The sequence below is a fragment of the Cricetulus griseus genome (genome assembly GCF_003668045.3).
Source record: "Cricetulus griseus strain 17A/GY chromosome 1 unlocalized genomic scaffold, alternate assembly CriGri-PICRH-1.0 chr1_0, whole genome shotgun sequence".
NCBI lineage: Eukaryota > Metazoa > Chordata > Mammalia > Rodentia > Cricetidae > Cricetulus > Cricetulus griseus.
Window position 1 is genome coordinate 231,130,524 of NW_023276806.1, and position 19,996 is coordinate 231,150,519.

The window sequence follows — 19,996 nt, forward strand, 5'->3', positions numbered from 1 at the left end:
ATTTCTACCCTGAGCGCAGACATCTCAGATGTGTGACCCTCCCCCTTCCCTTTGCCACCCAGCCCCACCGGGCACCAGATGGTTTGTCCACTTCCCTGCCTGTAAGAACAAATGCATTTTTAGTTGTATAGTCTCCTTTCATTCCTATAGTAGAACCATTAATTAATCCCTGTGAAGTGGGTAGGAACCTGAGGCCAAATATTTACCCAAGCATAGAGTCGTAGTTCCTAATTGAAGTCTAGAGCTGTACCCTCCTAATCTGCGCGAGTCATAAACACTCCTCTCACAGAAACCGCTCACAGCTCATCTTACTTTCCAGGCCCGTGTTCGATGCCATTAAGTGAGTAGTAGTATTTATTGTGCTTGACTTTGGTTCTCTTCTCTCTCCTGTCTCGTTACTCCCCACCCAGCTTCCCTGCACCAAAGTAACTGCAGAATAGGATACAAAGAAGTGGTGAGCTAGCATTTGTAAACAAAAATCTAAAAACACTACAAAGTAGCAGACATAGAGTTTTCTAGCAAAAGAATAAAGGCACATGCAGGAATACATAGTCTAGCGGGCTCAGGCAAGTCTGTTATACAAAGCTGCCAATGATGTCCAATGATGAAGGCGCCTTAGGGGGTCTGCCTCTGACCTCTACATCACTACTTAATCTGGCATCTAAATTTGAGCTGTAACTCATCTATGGAGTTATTTTGAATGCATCCTTGCTACCTAACTTATCACTTAGTAATTTCACAGAAAACTCCAAGTAAGTTCTTTGCTTTTCTGCTGGGACATTTGGAGTTTTCGTGACTTAGCTGGTTCTGCTTCTAAATGCTGGAAAATGAGAGGCTATTACTCATGTCCATTGGCTTTCTTGCTTTATTAGGTCCTGTGACCGAATGCACAGCAGTCATCACAGACCCAGGTGCAGACTTCCCACCCTTTCTGTTAGTAGCTCACATCTTCAGGTGCCAGTTGCTACCTGAAACTGTACTGTACAGAGATCAAATGTTGACGATGAATGCAGAATTCAAGGGCCATCTCACCAGTCTATTGCAATATCCCCACCTGTCCCTCACCCCAAACTTAAAATACAGAATGTTTACCAAGGCTAAAAACTCAAGATGCTCAGCAGGCATCATAAATGAGTGTGCTGAGGAGAACCCCAGAGCTGTGGCGAATGGGGTCAGGAGGCTACGTGGTCTGAAGAGGCTGTTACACTCACCCTATTGATTCATGAGAACAAAATGCAGATGCAGAGTTGACCCACAACTGGGGTGAAATGTCCCAATGTTTAACCATGATACGTATCTGTATCCATCAGGTAGATGGCAAAAACCCATCTTCCAACCAAGCTCACCCCAGTAGTTTCTACTAGTCGAATTTTAATGATTTCAGTGTTAGGACAAAGGGGCTGGTTTGATGGATTGGGGTTGATGCTATTGACATAGGACGCCTTAGTGCCTCTCTGAAGTCCCCATCCACCTATGCCTCCCATGTCCTCAGCAGACAGGCAGATCAGACAATTCTCACTGCACGATGAACACATCATCAAAACTCAGGCCCAAGGATGAACTGGAAACTCCAGATGTCCCAGATTAGGCACGGGACCTTGTGTCAGCCACTTTTTTCCTATGTTGTGACAGAAAATGTCTTCAGGAAGAAGGCTTTATTTTGGCTGAGGATTTAAGGGTAGTCCAGAATGCCAGGAAGGAAGTCAGGGTGACAGATGTGTGGGGCAGCTAGCTGGTCACATGGCTTCTGCAGTCAGGAAGCAGAGAGGAGTACTGATGACAGCACACTTTCTCCTCTTTTCATTCAGTCCAAGACTGCAGCCCATGGGAGGTGACATCCACATTCAGTGTGGGTCTTGCCTCCTCTGGAAGTCCTGTGGAGCTGGGGAGCTACCTCTCTTAACTTAAAAGACAGTGTGTACTACTCTTGCAGCAGACCAGAGTCTGAGTCCCAGCACCCACATCTGGTGGTTCATAACCACCACAACTCCATCTCCATGGGATCCAATGCCACTGGCCTCCAAAAAAGGCCTGCACTCATATACACATTCCCACACACTGACATATAATTTTTTTAAAAAGCTACTGGGAACATCTGGTTGATACACCCAGAAGTGTGTCTCCTGCCTGATTCTAAATCAAGTTGATAATGAAGCGAACCATCACAGACCCTGTAGCTAGAAACAGGAACACAAGCCCACAGACCTACAGCTGGGAACAGGAACACAGACCTACATCTGGGAACACAGGTCACTTGAAGTAAACAGAAGCTCTTGCCCCTGAAAATGAGAAGCCGGAATCCAAACTGAATAAACAATGCTCTTTTTAGTGGAGGTACCAGAGAAGCTAGGTAGAAAAGGCAAGTAAAGCCATGACACGGGGTTTCTGAAGGCATAAAGGCATGCCAAAGCAACCTGGACACTGCCATTTCCTTTTTACTAGCTTAGTCTTGTCTGGCTTTCAGCACAAATGTGAGGCATAGACTGGTTTAGAGGAGGTGGAGGAAGAAGAAGAAAAGCCCGTAAATCTATGAAGAAATCCAAGTCTGAGAAGAAAGATCAATCTGAGGAGGACTGAGACAAGAAATTATTTACTCTCAAGTGTGCCAGGGTTAGCATGCTTAGCAGACATAGATGGCACATGCTGCAGGATATATATTTAATCTGTGTTGGCCTACTCTGTCCAGGCCTGGTCCTAAGAACTGGTGCTGATCCAGTGAGTAGTGTCTCTTCACTCAAGATCCTATTTTGAGATTTTAAAAAGTAAGGGAGGCTGCAGAACTGTCTCAGCAGTTAAGAGCACTAGCTACTCTTGCAGGAGACCTGAGTTCACTTCCCAGCACCCACAAGGTGGCTCACAACCTTTCATAATTGTACTCCAGGGGATCCAACACCGTGTCCCGGCCTAAGAATCTTCTTCTTATGTAAACATACGGTGTGTGTGTGAAAAGAAAACTCCATGTCTGAATCAGAAGTCTTCCAGAGAAACCCAGTGAGGGATACATCTGATGTTAATTAACAAACAGTTAATACTTAAACCACTGAGCCAGTAGAGTGTAGTGGCTCATGCCTATAATCTCACCACTCAGAAGGCTGAAGCAGGAAGATGGCAAGTTTGATGCCAACATGGGCTACATAGAGAGATACCTATGATGATGATGATGATGATGGTGATGATGGTGATGATATAAAGAACAGGAGGACAGGGAGGAGTGGCAGACATGGAGAGAAGACGACTGAAATACACTGAACATCAAAGGTTCACTCAAAGATGGAGAGCTAAGGGTTGTGCTGAAGACTGTCAGTTTTGGACACAGAAGAAAGATCTGGGGACAGACATGAAGGAGTGAGTGCAGAGACAACTGCAAGAAGGGGCCAAGGGTCCTACAGAGCCATCTTTCCAAGCTGGAGAGAATATGGCTTTGGGGTGAAGAGTTGGGGACATATTTTACAAAATAGAAGTCATTGCTAACCTTGACAGGATAACGGGGGAAGGTTAAGGAAACGGTGACTTTGCAAACGCAAAGAAGAGGGTGCATTCTGGGTCACATGGCAGAGCACAGAAGGGACACCACAAAGCAGCATTCTGGGTGACAAAATACTATGCAATGAAGATACTTGAATAGAATATTCAAATAAATATGTAAAAATAGCTTGTAGAAGGAAAAGGCAGATAAGTGTAAAGAAAGGCCAAGGAAAGAAAGGCAGACAGACAGACAGACAGGATGGAGGGGCCAGGAGATAGCTCCATCACTTAAGTGAGAATTCTCATTCTCAGCAATTTATTATTAAACTGAAGACATACATCAGGAGCAGTGGTACATGTCTGTGATCCCAGCACTCAAGAGACTGGGCAGTGGTGGTGGATTAAAGTGCTCCTTTAATGCCAGCACTTGGGAGGCAGAGACAGGCAGATCTCTGTGAGTTTGAGGCCAGCCTGGTCTACAGAGTGAGTGCCAGGACAGCTAGGGCCACACAGAGAAACCCTGTCTTGAAGCCCAGAGAGACAGAGAGAGAGAGAGAGAGAGAGAGAGAGAGAGAGAGAGAGAGAGAGAGAGAGAGAGAGAGAGAAAGAGAGATAGAAAGAGAGAGAAAGAGGGAGAATGAAGCAAGAGGATGTAAATTTAAGTCTAACCTGAGCTACACAGCAAGACCTTAACCACCTACCCCCCCACAAAGAAAAAAACTAGATCCATGCAGAACCTATTTATTCCACTTTACAATGCAAATGCAAGAAAGACACCTGTGTGTTCCTGAAAGAACACACATACAAGGGTTGTGAAATGGTTAATAATAAAAATAGGCACAGATTTAAATGTAGTGAGCATCCGTTTCTACGTTTATGTGACTGAGGAAATTCCCAGATTAGAGTATTAAATGATACTTAACAAAGTTTTTAAAAGATGACTCATGTAAATTAAAACAAAAAGTAAAGCTTAACATGACAGGGATGAAGTTTTTACTTACTGAAAACACGCCTAACTAATGACAGCGGCTGCCTTGAAGAGCAGGGGGAGAGATGGACCTGGGATCCATGTTCAAAGGCAGTTAGTTCTCTATAACATGTTTTTCTCAAAACAAATGAGCTCCCTAGTAACTGTGACAAATGTCCTATAATAGGTGGTGAGCATCGGTACTTGGGCCATTAGCTTGAATGCATTTTTTTTATTTCTCAAAGCAATAAAGGGGCAAATAAAGCAATCACACCCCAAGGAGGCAGTCCTAGAATAACTGAGCTCCTGCAGAAGATCCAAACTTCTGTGTTTCCAAGACAGAGGAGGGTCAATTCCTCTTCATTCACTAGTGATAACAACAACCCTGCTGTGGTTTCCTCTGTCCCTCGTGAGATTTGAAGGCATCCCACTTCCAGAACTGAAGCCCTTTCCAGTCACAGGTGCAGTTCTCAGATGCTGACAAACCCAGTGCCTCAAAGAGCCTGGAATTCACAAGAAACAGGTTTCTAACCCATAGCAATACTGTCACAAAGCCCGAGAGAGCCTAAGTTCAGACTCCCATCTGTGAACAAAAAGGCATGGGCACACTCAGGAAAATCACGTTCCCATTTAACCAGGTGGCTTGGCAGGTGAAGGCTCTTGCTGCCAAGCCTGAATATCTGAATTCCATCCCAGGGCACACATGGTGGAAAGAGAGAACCAGCTCTGACAAATTGTCCTCTGATGCTGGCAAGTGAGCATCAAATGACAAATGACAGTGGCGGATCAAGAAAACAGCTCAACTCAGCACAGCTTAAGACATGGGGCATTTCCTAACTTAGAGACCAGATTGGGTGGGAGGGGAATCAAGGACCTATCTCTAGCCCTGGACCCTTCTTTCCATGGCATTCAGAGACAACGCCACCCTACTGAACCTCCCCTCTTAGTCAGCTTGCAAGACTCATCTAGAGGTCACACAAAGGAACAGATATTTCTGTTTCATCAAAAACTATACTAACAGTTTTGTCTTTTTCATTAAAGCAAAACCTAGACCACCTATATTAGGTAAGTCCTGTGTTTTCCTCAATTGTATTGTCATTAACTTCCTGTGGACAAGCCCCCTGCTAATACTGTTAGTGTCCCAAGACCCAATGTTTCTATTTCTGACGCTATGGTTCATTAGCTTTTGAGAATCCAGCACTCTCTTAGTTTCCCATTTTCCTACTCATGTTCCCAGCAGCTCCCTCCATTCTCAGCTGCCTGTAGCCATTTGGAGGTGACAATTGGAATTGCTTAGTACCTGGTGTAGTACTATGGTGATAAATATTTATTTGGTGCCACATGTATCATCATGTAAGTCATTACTCCTAACATACACAGGGGGAACTGTGAGCTAACATAGCCTACCACACTCACTCACACTTAGATGACTCTCTAATAATGGCCGTTCCCCCTCCCCATGAAATGTTTATGCTTATGGAAAAAAACAACAGTGCTCTCTAAAATTAACCTAAGAACAACTGAATCATAATGAAAATATCACAGTTGAACACCATCTTTCCAAAGAGATAATAGAAAGAGGGTTAAGAAAAGGATAGGGGAATAAAAAATTTAATAGTGAATTCTCCAACTTCTGGGGAGAAGTCAGGAAAAGAAAATGGCCTCTCCCAGAGACATTCCTCTCTCCAAAAAGATGCCTCAGTTAAGAGCCACCACAGAATTGGTGGATTCTGAATTGTGTGTGTGTGTGTGTGTGTGTGTGTGTGTGTGTGTGTGTGTGTGTTTGTGGTGTGTGTGTGTGTGTCAGTCCCTCACAGTTCTGCTAGAACTTGTTGCAGAGTTTAAGAAGTAGCTGTGTTCTTCATCCAGTAACTAACTGTGTTGTCATTTATTTTTACCTGTTTCTTTTTCACAGTGAGACAAGACACAGGTAAGTGCCGTGTCTCACCAGCCCTGGGGTTACTTCCTACACCCGCTGTCTTTCTGACTCCAGACATTTCAGTCTTTCTTGTATCATATTGAACAGCTTCCTCTAAAGTTACCAGTAAATATTTTAGAAACTAAAAACCCTACAGATAACAAGTCAGACAGTGAGCTGCCTGAAGGCGACTTCAAGTCAGTTATACTCCTTTTGAGTATTTTCAATTGGGTTATTTTATTCTTAGGTTATTTTTAATGACAGAATAATGCTCACATTGGTGGGCTACCATGTATACAGGTCACCTGCTGCTGCCCAGCAGGCTCCTGGGCCCAGCTGCTCTAGAGTACCCCAGCATGCTGAGCCTGTCTGTGCAGCTCACAAAGTCCTGCCCTTTCAACTAAATGGAATGAAAATGGCAGACAGAAGTCAGAGATGAGCAGGCATCTCCTGGGTTCGCTCTCCTGACTGTTCAACAAAAAGAATAAATTTTCAAATACTAGAGGCAAGAGATGATGGGGAAAGTAGGGGAAAGACAGGGAGAAAAGTCCCGAGAGAGTAAGTAACAAAACTGGGGGGCAAAACCCCGAGAAATGGAGTTTGTTCAGCTTCTGCAGTGTTTCATCTCCCAGACAAAGGGAAAACAACTCGTCTCTTTTTCACCCTTTCAAAATGACTATTTTAGTGTAAGAAAACAGCCGCTCATTATGAAGGGCCAGGAGGGTCTCTCCCCAGCCCAGAATCCCTGTCTGGACAGACCTTACCATTAGACTTCTGCTGTTGTCACTCCTGCTGCTGGTGTCAACTCACACTAACTATCTGTGTTTGAATTTTAGTTCATGTAGCAGTGCCTGTCTGTAAGTACATTTTCTCTTCACCCATCTGGTAGAAGTAGGGACACCCAACAGGGAGCAATGTCCTAGAGGATCTCTAATCAGTGGAATGCTTCTGTTTATGAATACACAGAGCATGTCCTCTTAATGAGTGATCTGTTATTATAATGAAAGGTAAACACTTGGCTGAAAGACTGAGAAAGAAAATCGCCAAAGCAACATGTTAACAGTTTAGCTTTTCCTATTTTTTTTTTTGCAAACTCTTTATTTTATGTGCATTAGTGTTTTTGCCTGCATGTATGTCTACATGAGAGTTTGGGTCCCCCAGAGTTGGCATACCAGACAGTTGTGAGCTGCCATATGGTTTCAGGGAAACAGAGCAGCCAGTGCTCTTAACCACTGAGCCATCTCAGCTACAGAGGATGAATACCAGATACAGAGATAGCCAGGAAGGAGTGCAGGGCACACAGACCCAAGGAGGAGCACAGGGAGATGAGTACAGCCAGCATCAGCTCATGGATCGCTCCCAGTTAACCTTCCTACTGGATGGGGAAAGGGAACCATACACAGCGCCAGCCAGTCACACCAGACCAGACCCTGCCTCTTATCATAGATAGCATCCTGGGGGAGGTCTGGCATCGGCAGAAGCACTAGCAATGGTTAGCTCTTGGGGAAAAAACTAAAAGGAAAGAGACTGGAGCCTTGTTCCAAATATTCTGCTAACGTGTTTTTGTTTCATATTGTCCTGCCTGGTACTCCCATGCCTTTTGGTAAGTTGTTTATTCATCTATTTCTATATTTCAGTATCATTTAGAACCCTTCCCAGAAGTAAAGGATTTGTTTGGGATGTGTTTTCCAACCCCCTGGCCTTCTCTGATATCTAGAACTCCTTAAGTACTGAAAAATTAACTTACTAATGTGCACATTGACTAGCCAGCTGTGAGAACCTGAGACAAAGAGTGCAGATGGGTTAAAGCCCTGCATGGTGCTGTTCCAGTAATGCAAAGAAAATTTTAGGAATAATTAGTGCTGACACTATTTTGATGGAGATCCTGCTTTCATACATGATGGCTAGCCATTTAGAAAACAAATGTGCCATCTGCCCTGAGGTACGCTGGAATACGGGGTCCTCATAATTCCATTTGTGGAAACACGTTCTAAGGAGTAACCCTAAATATGGGATGTGTCTGACTGGGGCCTCCTTTGACATAATTCCTAGTGGAGAATTTTCAAGAGAAACCCTTCACCACTGAACTCGGGATCAGTTTCTCCTAAGTTTCCTAAGAAATGTGTGTTTTTATACTTTTTCCTCATCTGTCTCTCCCAGCATAGTTTTAGCTTTTCTTGTGACAGTTAGGTCAAAGTGACAGTCCCACCACTCCCTTAGCGGGGGAGTCAGTGTCTGTCTGTTCCCAGCAACCCTTTAGGCACTGTGGCATGGGGTTCCTGATACCAAGTGTGCGTTCATACACTCTCTAGGTAGACATCAATCGAATGATAAAAAAAAAAAAAAAAAAAACCCTTGCCTGTTACCATTTAGACATATTTTGTTTAGGACGCTAGAGGGAGCTATGACCCAGCCTTGGAGATATTCTTTCTTGAATTCACCCACCTTCTGGCAGCTCTGCACTTCCTCCCTAACCCCATAAAGAGCACTTTTGTCAAATGATTGTATTTCAGCTCTTCCCTAAATGCCCTATGAGCGAACAGGAAACTGACGTCACTCATAGCTACTGCACACTCCCAGCTGAACATCAAGCCCTTCTGCTGCAGTTCTAGTTGCCCACAGTTCTTATGAAGTTGCGGGGTTATTGATTTCCCCTCAATCATGACATGTGCTGTCACAAAAACCACAGAAATCTTAAAGACAATTCACATAGTTTTTGAACTAAAAATGAACTACACTAAACAATAGGAACCTTGAAGGACATGATGAAAAGTACAGAATGGGATAGATAGCCAGCAGGATGACTCCATGGAGAAAGGAGCTTGACACTGAGCCTGACAACCCAAGTTAAATACACAAAACCTACATGGTGAAAAGTTTTTAGAAGGCCTGGTGACTCCAAGATGCTTTCATCTGACCTCTACACACACCATGCCACATGTGTGCCCCGCACACATACCAACAGAGACAGACACACAGACACAGAGAGAGAGAGTCAGACAACACACACACACATAGAGAGACAGACAGAGAGAGATACACACACATACAGAGACAGACAGACACACACACACACATACAGACACAGACAGACACACATACACACCCCTAATTAGGAATCTTTAAAAAGAAATAGTTACATTCTTTCTAATTCTGCTATTCTTATCCTAAAATATCTACAGTATTTCTTATTCTACAGTTATTCCCAAGCCAGCTTTAGAATTCTCATTAAACCCCAGAGACTGCTAAAAATAGAATCTGTAACCAGAGTTTAGAGACAGATTGTAAATGAGCTCCCTCTGCTGTCTGGGGAGCACAGTGTTCATGATCCCAAGAATGAAGAAAGGCCATAAAGAAGGGCCACATGTTTAGGTCATGACACTTTACCTTGGCTAAGAATTTTTTTTTATTTTCTGAAGAAAAAAATGGCTATTGCTCCTATAAGTGATCCCACATGCCATAAAGATGATGAGGGCTTCAAATTCACGGGGGTTCAAATTGGCTATGAGAAGGTAGCCTATTCTTGGAGGATAGAATGTCTCACTAAATACTTCCTCTAGTGTTACAAGTGGGTTTTCATGGGAACCTAGTACCTAATTTATTTGAAACTAATCTCTTTTCTTTTCCTTTTAAGTGTTTGCACCGATAGGCTGAGGTAAGTCCAGGTCTTCTCTCTCAAGCTTCCTCCCGTGTGAGTAGCATCCTTGGTCCCCAATTACACGGGCAATTTTGACATCTGACCACTGAACTCAGAGACACAAATAAGTTTCCATCCCTTTCCCCCATGTTTGCTAGTGTAAATTTAAACCATTTTATCTGCCTGCTTGACTGCCCGCCCTGGCCATGTGTCTCTTCCCTCCCTCAACCTTCAGTATTTTCTGAGACACAGGCTTGAAATTAAGCCAGGGGAGAACCCTACACTAGCCTAAGGGTCTCCCACTTCAAATCAAAACTGAGAAATGGCTAAGGCTAGTGAAGACAGGGAGTGCAGCCTTTTATGAAAATGAGCTGAGGTACAAATGCACAGGATTCCAAAGTGTCTCCATTTAACCCAGCGGGGCTCAGACAGCAATGACGGGGCCAGGCTTGGGAATAAGGAAAACCCAGCAGTCACTGATGATGTGTTTACCTTTATCTCTTTCAGTTGACAGTTCCGGGAAATTCAGTAAGTTTGTATCACTTCCTCACCTTCCCTGTTTCTTTGATTAACACTGTTGAGTTTCTGTTGCCAAATCCTCTTGAGTTACAAATCGTTCTATCTGAAAAAGTCATTCTGTCTAAGTGGTTCTCTCTTGTTTCAGTTTTGGGTCCTTCCTGTCTGTTTTCCCTTTGTAGTAGAATACAGTATCTTGTCTCTGATTCAGTTACTGTGGAAGACTACTGATGGAGCACATGGCATCCCATACCCAGCGGTTCTCAGCCTGCGGGACACAAACCACTTGGCAAACCTCTAGCTCCCAAAAATGTTTACATAACTATTCATAACAGAGGCAAAATTACAGTTATGAAGTAGAAACAAAACTAATTTTACGGTTGAGGGTCACCACAACATGAAGAACTATATTAAAGGGTCACAGCATTAGGACAGTTGAGAACCACTGATATAGTCTGTCCTAATGGGACCGGCTTGCTCTGTGCTGTGCTCTGACAAACTGATTGTTCTCACTTAAGATGAAAAATACTCTCAGAGCCGGACGTTGGGGGCACATGCCTTTAATCCCAGCACTCAGGAGGCAGAGGCAGGCAGATCTCTGAGTGTTGGAGGCCAGCCTGGTCTACAGAGCTAGTTCCAGGACAACCTCCAAAGCAATACAGAGAAACACTGTCTTGAAACCCACACCCCCCCCAAAAAAAAAAGAAAGAAAGAAAGTAAAGAAAAAAAGAAAAACTCTAGGGCTGACAAAACATGCTGTCAAGACGTGATGATAATTGTGATCACTATCATTAGGAGAATGGGGTTTTAAAGTGACTTGCAGAAGAGTAAGGGAAGGCAGGAAATTTATTTCCTTAGACCCAGGGAGGACTGGTATCACCCCAGGGAGGACTGACATCATCACCAAGCTGAATGTGGATCTTAGCTCAGTGGGACAGAGTGGTCTTCTCTGTGGGCAGGGGATGAACAGGAAGCCAGTTTCAGAAGGCTTGAGGTCAGTTCTCAGCTCCCATGAAGAGGCAGCTCCCAGCTGCCTGCAACTCAGCCTGGCGTCATAGAGTACCTCCACACCTGTTTCACAGACATAAACACATAAAGGAAAATAAAAATAATCTTCTAGAGAAAGGCTATTGGAAGGTGGGTTCTCGGAGTTTGAAAATCTCCACTGATGTCTCTTCTGTGTTTTGTTTTTTAGCACTACTTCCTATGGGTAAGTTCCTTAACGATTTTCAACTCAGATATGTGATGTAGAATCTCATATTTTCTGTATGCCCCAAATGGAGGCCTGTAATTCTAAGCTCACCTCAGATGCTCCTCTTATTCAAAATCTCCTAAGGCTTCCAGTGTCTGCTTTGGGGGCTACCCCTGCAGGGGAGTTGAAGCCCTACAAAAGGTATAACACCTGCACCCCAACTACCTCCTGGGTGTCCAATGAACATGTTCTCACTCAACCTCAGCAGAGCATGGGGAGAATACATTCTGAACCTCGTAGTTCTTAGAGCTCCTTGCTTTTTGCAAGTGGAGGACCTCACCTCCTTTCTGCTGCCTTCTAAATGACTTTGTTTGACAGGCAGGGGGTCATTGTGTCTCTGTCCATACCGAGAGCTCCCCAGCAAGAGTCCTCACAGTTTACTTTGGCAGCCTAGATAATCCTTTTTCTTGATTTAGGGAACCAAATTACTAAAGAGAAAACAAACAAACAAACAAAAATCAGAGTTCTTACCCAAAGCTACAAATTGAGTTTTATGAGACGACCCAGGAACTGATGCCCTGGAGGGCTGGTTCACCCACACACAGTTAAAGGGATTGAAATGCTGACAAAGGAGCTAGTGTGTTTCAAGTAGTCTAAAGTGATATTTAAAGCTGAACTCTGGAGTCTGACTAACAGGTACAGTTCCCAGAGCCACCATCAGCATCACCTAGACAACACTCTCATTTCATCTTCAGCTGTAGAATTCAAACAACAACAGTGTCCGGCTTACCTGGCTGTTGTGAAGATTGGACTGTTTCATATTATGGTCAAAAAAGTGGGTGCTGGGCAGAGCTGGAGAGACTCAAAGGGGAGATCAATGGTTAAGAGCACTTACAGGTCATGCTGAGGTCCTGATTCTCTGAACCTGCATGGTGCCTCCCACCAGTTCCAGGGAACCTGGCACTCTCTTCTCACCTCCAAAAGACACATGTGGTATACACATATGGTGCCCTTTCACCAAAAACACACACTGAACACAAAATAAATAAATCTGAAAGCATAGGGAACATGGGCGCTTAGAATAAGATGAGCACAATGGCTCTCAGCACTCTTACTGCTCTTAGGGGATGAAACACGCTTCTTGTCAACAGAGACAGCACATATTAAGAGATAATTGTTTCTTCCCACAGTACCTCTTTCACTCTGATTTGTTCCCAGGCTACAAACTCATTAACCCCCTAGCCAATACTCATTAGTCCTACTACTGAGCAAATGGCAAATTCCTTCCCGTCATGTCTTCCAGTTGACTGAAAAGAATCCAGAATTTTATCAATAATATCTGTACTTTATTATTAGTTATCAATACCTGTGTTATCTAATGTCTAAGTCACATAAATATCTACACTATGTGATTTCCACCATTTTATATTGGGAGGAGGGGACAGAAACTCTGGATACCTGAATCACACACTTTTGCTGTATACTCAGTTCTATTCCCAGGTTGCACGGATAGAAAACTTCCCAAAAAGCCACTAGTATGCAGGGATTCTTTGAAGAAGAGCAGATGCCATCTGAAGAGTGAGTGTGGGACTCCAACGAGGTGCGACTCCCCCACCAGGAACAGATCTGTACTGCTAGAGTGCGAGCCCCGTGAAAGAGAAAGAAAGTGTTCAGGTGGCGTTCTAAAGAGACGCGATTCCCAGACAGGAATTCCAAGAAGACTGGAATCTCAAGTAAGGTTTGCCACAGGACCCGATAATGAAATTTCATCTAAAGCCCATTGTTGTGAGCCACCAGTTTGCAGAAATCGGGAATCCCTCAGGAAGAATGAGGACGGCATACTGAAGAAACAGGATTCACAGAGGACAAGGCCTAAGAAATGCCGACTAGAACCACAAGAAAGGTGTGTTGTTCTGCCTCCTTGCTATCAGCCAGGGGCACCTCCGGCTCCACGTGGGCCATAGGGGCTTCCACTGTGATCTTCAGGATCAAGCTGTGTCCCTGCCCTCACCCCGGTGGAACACAGTTACAAAATCCATTTCCTCTATACATCTTCGTTTTCTGCTATTCAGAAGTTTGCCGTTATTAGACTTCCCTGACACAAACTACATCTTCCAAATTTTTTCTGTAAGCCAATACGTATATCTACTCCAACGAAGAAAGACAGTGTTCTCAGAAATAAAATGTCTTTACTAAATACCTAATTAGTTCTTTTGACAGTGTTCTATCTCTAGCTCACCCAGTTGACCTTATGACCTTGATGGCTGCAAATGCTTTATGATCCACCAAAAAAAAAAAAAAATACATAGGAAATAAAGTCAGACCTCCCGCAACCAAGCAGTTTATGACAGAAATGGTGGCCATGTAAGCACAATCATTTTTTTAAGAGTCAATTTTAAAATGTGTCCAAAAGTAGTTTAAGTGGTCTGGAAAGAGTTTAGAGATAAGAGAGTCAGAAATCAGTCGGTAGAGCTTGGGACTCTTAATCCCAGGGTCGTGGGTTCGAGCCCCACGTTGGGCGCCAAAATGTTATCTTTTGTTTAAAAAGAATAGAAATGCTGAGGCATGACACATATTGACTATAAGTTTATTATAGGCCCGGCAGAGTATGGAGACTAAGAGAAGAAGAACAGGATAATGGCTGACCACCATGGCCGGTTGCCATAGAGAGACAGAGAGAGAGCATAGGTGGGAGACAGAGTAGAGAGAAAGCAGAGACAAAGCAGAGCGGGGGAACAGAGAGAGGAAACAGAGAGCGTAAATGGGCAGGGACCTGTCTTTTAAAGGGGTCCTCTGCACCTGCGCGCAGACTTAGTTCCCATGGAACCTTGGGCTGACCAGGGTACTGCCTGTTCCACCAGGTAATAGGGGCAGGCCAGCATAATGCCTGAACCTTTCAGGCATAGCCCTGTGAGTCTGAGGTCAGCCTGGTCTACACAGCAGTTCCAGGCCAGCCAGATATACATGGTGAAATTCTACCTCACTACTACTAATAATAATAAATTAAAATAAAAATTTGAAAGTTCTTATCTCCAGCAAGAGACATAACCCAACAGGGGGCTGTGAGGGGTCCTCTCCGTTTCTCATGTCCTCTTGATTGCTGTCCTCCTGTCCTGCCTCAGAAAGAGAGGAAGCAGTTGGCTGGTGGCTCATGTGCAACGCTGCCTTCAGCCAAACCTGAGGCCAGGACCCTCCCAAGTCCTGTGACCTCCATACATCGTACACGCACACAGACACACTCACACACATGTGCACACACACGTGCACACACACGTGCACACAGAGACGCGTGCGCAAGCGCGCACACCACACACGTGCACACACGCACAGACACCACACACACACACCACACACGTGCACACACGCGCACAGACACCACACACGTGCACATGCACTTGCGCGCACACACGCACGCGCATCCACACGCCACAAGCACGTACACATACACACGTATTGACACTCACCACACACGCACAACACACACACACACACACACACACACACACACTCCCCGCCATTGCCTTCTGCTCATTTCCCATTCACGCCCACCCGCGCCCCCTCCGCACCGCCCCCCCCCTTCTACCTTCTGGGTAGTCCCCGCCCCGCCCCGCCCCGCCCGCCCACTCTCTAGGTCCCCCCAGTTCCCTCCCACTGCGGTTCCATCCCTTCTCCTAAACACCTTCGCATCCCCTGCCCGCCCCTCCCTTCCCTCACTGCCTTCTCTACGCAGGTCTTTCCGCGCCTGTCTCTCCCTGAGCTGAAGTCCTTTTCTCCCCTCGTTTCCCTGCAGCCACCCGACCCCTCCTGCGCCCTCCTCCTCTCCTCAGAGGCGCCCTCTCTGCTAATCCCTGCCTGTGCCTCTCCTGCCAGGTCCTACTCATCATTCCCCACAGTCCAGCCTTCTGCTCGGGCTGGTCCTGCCTCAAGTTTCCCTCAGCGTCTGTCTTCCACGCAGGCGTCTGCTCGTGCCCCCTGCGCCACAGCTGACTCCACATTTGCCCCGCAGGCTCACACCCTTCTCAACCCAGAAACCCCGCTGAGTCCTCAGTCCAGCCACCTAAGCCAGATGCCCAGCACCATTGCCGGCCGTTAATGTCCTCTCTCTGTTCCCTGATACAAACCTGCAATTTCCAAAGACTCTCCAATTTCCAGAAGCCCCTTCTACGGAGAAAGAACGCATACTACACCCCTGTTCAACACTATTGCGCTCTGCTTTTTCTCCTCCCACGCTAAAACCTCACTCACCAACAGGAGAAGGTGTGAACTGGAGAGATGGCTCAGTGAGTCCCCAGTTGTGGGGGAGCTGATGCCGTCTTCTGTCCTCTGTGGGTACCGCATGCACACGGAGAGTACACACACACACAAAACACTCGCACGTAAAAATAAACGAATCTTGCCCAGTGATCACACTTTAGTCCCAGCACTCGGGAGGCAGAGGCAGGCGCATCTCTGTGAGTTCCAGGCCAGCCTGGTCTAAACAGCGAGTTCCCGGACAGCCAGGGCTGCACAGAGAAACACTGTCTGAAAAACAGATCTCTAAAGAAGGAAAAGGGGTTCCAGACCCTCTGAGGGTGAGTGTAAATTTGGAGGTCAGATTTATCTATGGGGTCTCTGGTAGTGGATCAGTATTTATCCCTAGTACGTGAATGGACTTTGGGAGCCCACTCCACAGGATACTCTCTCAGCCTAGACACACCGGGGAGGGCCCAGGCCCTGCTCCAAATGATATGGCAGACTTTGAAGATCCCCCATGGAAGGCCTCGCCCTCCCTGGGGCGCAGAAATGGGATGGGATAGGGGGTTGGTGGCACAGCAGGGGCCGGTGGGAGGGAGAGGGAACCGAGATTGACATGTAAAAGCTTGTTTCTAATTTAAATTTAAAAGGGGGGAGAAGAAGAAGGAAAATGGGGTGGGTGTGTGGGGGGGAGTTTAGAAACCTTTTGTGGTATAACTTGAGAACCAAAATGCTGAGTGATGAGACAAACACTTGCCTCTCAGGAGCCAGAAATTAGGCATGCCAGGACCGATGTTTGGGTATGTCTTACTTCCTCTCTTAGAGAAGCCCAGGCCTGCACGCTTGAGAGTGGCTTAGTCTCTTTCCCTGTTCCTCTGTTCCTCCTCACCCTCCTGCAGAATAGCTCAGCCACCATCCTGGCCTGAGTCAAGGTTCCCATGTTAGCCACAGTTCCCTAGAGAATGCATAGATATGAAGAGAAAGGGGACTTATTAGAATGACCTACGGGCTGCAGTCCAGTTAGTCCAACAATGGTTGTCTACCAATGAAAGTCCAAGAATCCTGCAGTTGTTCATTCCACAAGGCTGAGTGTCTCAGCCGGTCTGCAGTACACACCAGAATCCTGAACAAGTAGGCTCTCGGGCCAGCAAAGGAATGGACTTGGCAGGGAGAGTGGGAGCAAGCTGGCAGGGGGGCAGGCTATTTACAGAGGCTGACAGCAAAAGGTGTGGCCCAGATTTAAGGTGGATATGACCACCTTAAAAGATCAGATTAAAAGTGGGTCTTACCACCTTGATTTTTAATTGAAGAAAAAACCCACAGTGTACCCCGATGCTTGGGTTTTAGTTAATTCCAGATGTAGTCAAGTTGAGGACCAAGACCTCAATCCCCAGAGATTAGAACTCCTCAGGCTGCTAAGGGTGAGAGCCTGGAGCAGGCTGTGTCTCAGCTCCCTCCACAGCAAGCAATCCACCCCCTCCCTCTGCTCACTCCACACCCACCTTCTGCACAGAGCCTCATCTGACCTAACTCACCCCCACCCCTTCATCCCCCCAACAGTCCCAAAGCTCCTCCCTCTCTCCACCCCTCCATCTTGCCCTCTCTTGTTCCCTCACTCTGAAGGCCCCTCCCTCTCACTGCTACACAAAAGGACTAATGGGAGGAAGGCTGACACTGTGGTCAGCCTGCACATCTGTATGAGGAGACACGGGGGTCCAGATGTTGTTCTTACCTGACTCCGCATAGCCAAGAAACCAACTTTCCCAAAATGCCAGTTTTTACATAAAAGGATCAGAAGAACTACTAAATAAAATGACTTTGTAATTATTTTATTACTATATAAAGTAACTACTTTGCAAAGGCCAATTAAATTTTTCTGTAACACAACAAACTCACATTCTTGTCCACTTATATCCTGTTATAGCAATTCAGTATTGTCCTGTTGTTACCAAGGCAGCCATACAAATGAGTGAACACCACTGTGTCCCAATAAAATTCTATTTGTGGATACTGAAATTTGAATTTCATCTTTTCTCATAGCACAAAGTACTAATGGACATTTTACATTAAATAAATGCTTACATTAGTTCACAGTGCGTGTGCCAACACACACACACACACACACACAGAGAGAGAGAGAGAGAGAGAGAGAGAGAGCGTCAAATTCAGTTTGGCTCATAAGAGATAATTTTGCAAACTCTGCTTGAAGAAATAATTAATAAAATAGGAATATAATTAAAGAGAAATTCTTTAAGTTGATAAATGCTGTCTACTTTTGGATGATCTTTGTTTTGCTTTACAATACTGAGGATTGAACCCAGGACCTCATGGATGAGGGTCAAGTGTTCTGCCATGGAGCTATAGTCTCAGTACTTAATTTCTTTACTCTATAACACATTTCCCGAAAAGAGGCCATGCGCACTGTCTTAGTTAAGGCTTCTGTGATGTAGTAAAACACCACAATAAACATAGGTGATATGGGGAGAAGAGGGTTTGTTTCCATTACACGTCCACATCACAGTCATTTGTCATGATAAATCTTTCTGCCAAAAGCCGCCGAGCCCCACTGCCACATGTGGACTTTACGCCAGCCGCCCGCCCAAGTTAGGCCCAAATGAATACACAGAAATTTGTATTAGGTTCAAAGCTGCTTGGCCAATGACTAGGATTCCTCATCTGTTGGCTCAGTCTTAATTATCATAAATCTATATATTTTATAAGACTTATCTTATCGGATGCCTTATTGGCGTCCCTCCTTGCCGGTGGCTCACATCCTGCTGCTGGAGGAGAAAGGGGAAAAGGGGACCCTTCCTGTTTCTCCTTCACTTAAATATGAGTCTCCTTGCTATGTCACTTCCTGCCTGGATCACCACTTCTCTACTACATTTCCCAGAATCCTCTTTGACTCTTAGTCCCATCTAACTTGCTGTCTCATTGGCCAAACAGTATTTTATTTAACAATCAATAAGATAAACATACACAGTAGTACATTCCCCAACAGTCATTAATCAAAGGAAGTCAGGACAGGAACTCAAGCAGGGCAGAACTGATGCAGAAGCCATAGAGGAGGCTGCTTCCTGGCTTTCTGCCATGACTTGCTCAACTTGCTTTCTTATAGCACCCAGGACCAGCAGTGCAGTGTCGTGGAATATTACTATAACTATGTAAAACTGTGTTGCTGTTTCACCTTGCCTGCCTAAGGCATCTGATTGGTCGAATAAAAAGCCGAATGTCCAATAGCTAGGCAGTAGGGGAAGGTGGGGAGAGAGAGTAAGTAGGTGGAATCCAGGCTCAGACGAGAAGGGAGAGGAGAATAGGGACGAAGAGAGGAAGACACCCCAGGGCAGTCAGGCAGACACACACACAGTAGGACATACAGAATGAAAGAAACAAAAAGCCAGGAGGCAAAACGTAGATGAAGAGAAACAGGTTAACTTAAGCTATAAGAGCTGGTGGTACAAGCATAAACTAAGGCCAAGTATTCACAATTAATAGCAAGCCTCCATTTCATGATTTTGGAGCTGGTTGGAGGCCCAAAAGAAAGGCTGCTACAGGCCTGGGAAAGCACCAGGCACAATAGGCTGGACCCTCCAGCATCAATCATTAACTAAGAAAATGTCACACAGGCTTGCCTCCAGGCCAGCCTAATGAGGGCCTTTTCTTAACTGAGGGTCTGTCTCTCTTTCAAAATGACTCTAGCTTGTGTCAAGCTGACATTAAAAACTGAACAACACACTCATTAAATTTGCAAAGAAAACACACCCCACAATTCTACCACAAACTTCCATATCTGTTATTTCTCTATTGCTGAGCTAAAATGCCATGACCAGGCAACCTATAGAAGGAAGAGTTTGCTTGTGCTTTCTGTGTGATGGGAGCATACCAGAGGTGACCACTCAAACAGTCACACCCAGATGAAAGTCTTCATCCCAGCTGTGTGGGACTACACCCAGGTACTCAGGGACACAGATGGGACAACACTCAGGTACTCAGCAACCCCAATAGGACTGTACTCTAGTACCCAGGGACCTGGGTGGGACTACACTCTGGCACTCAGGGACCAGAATG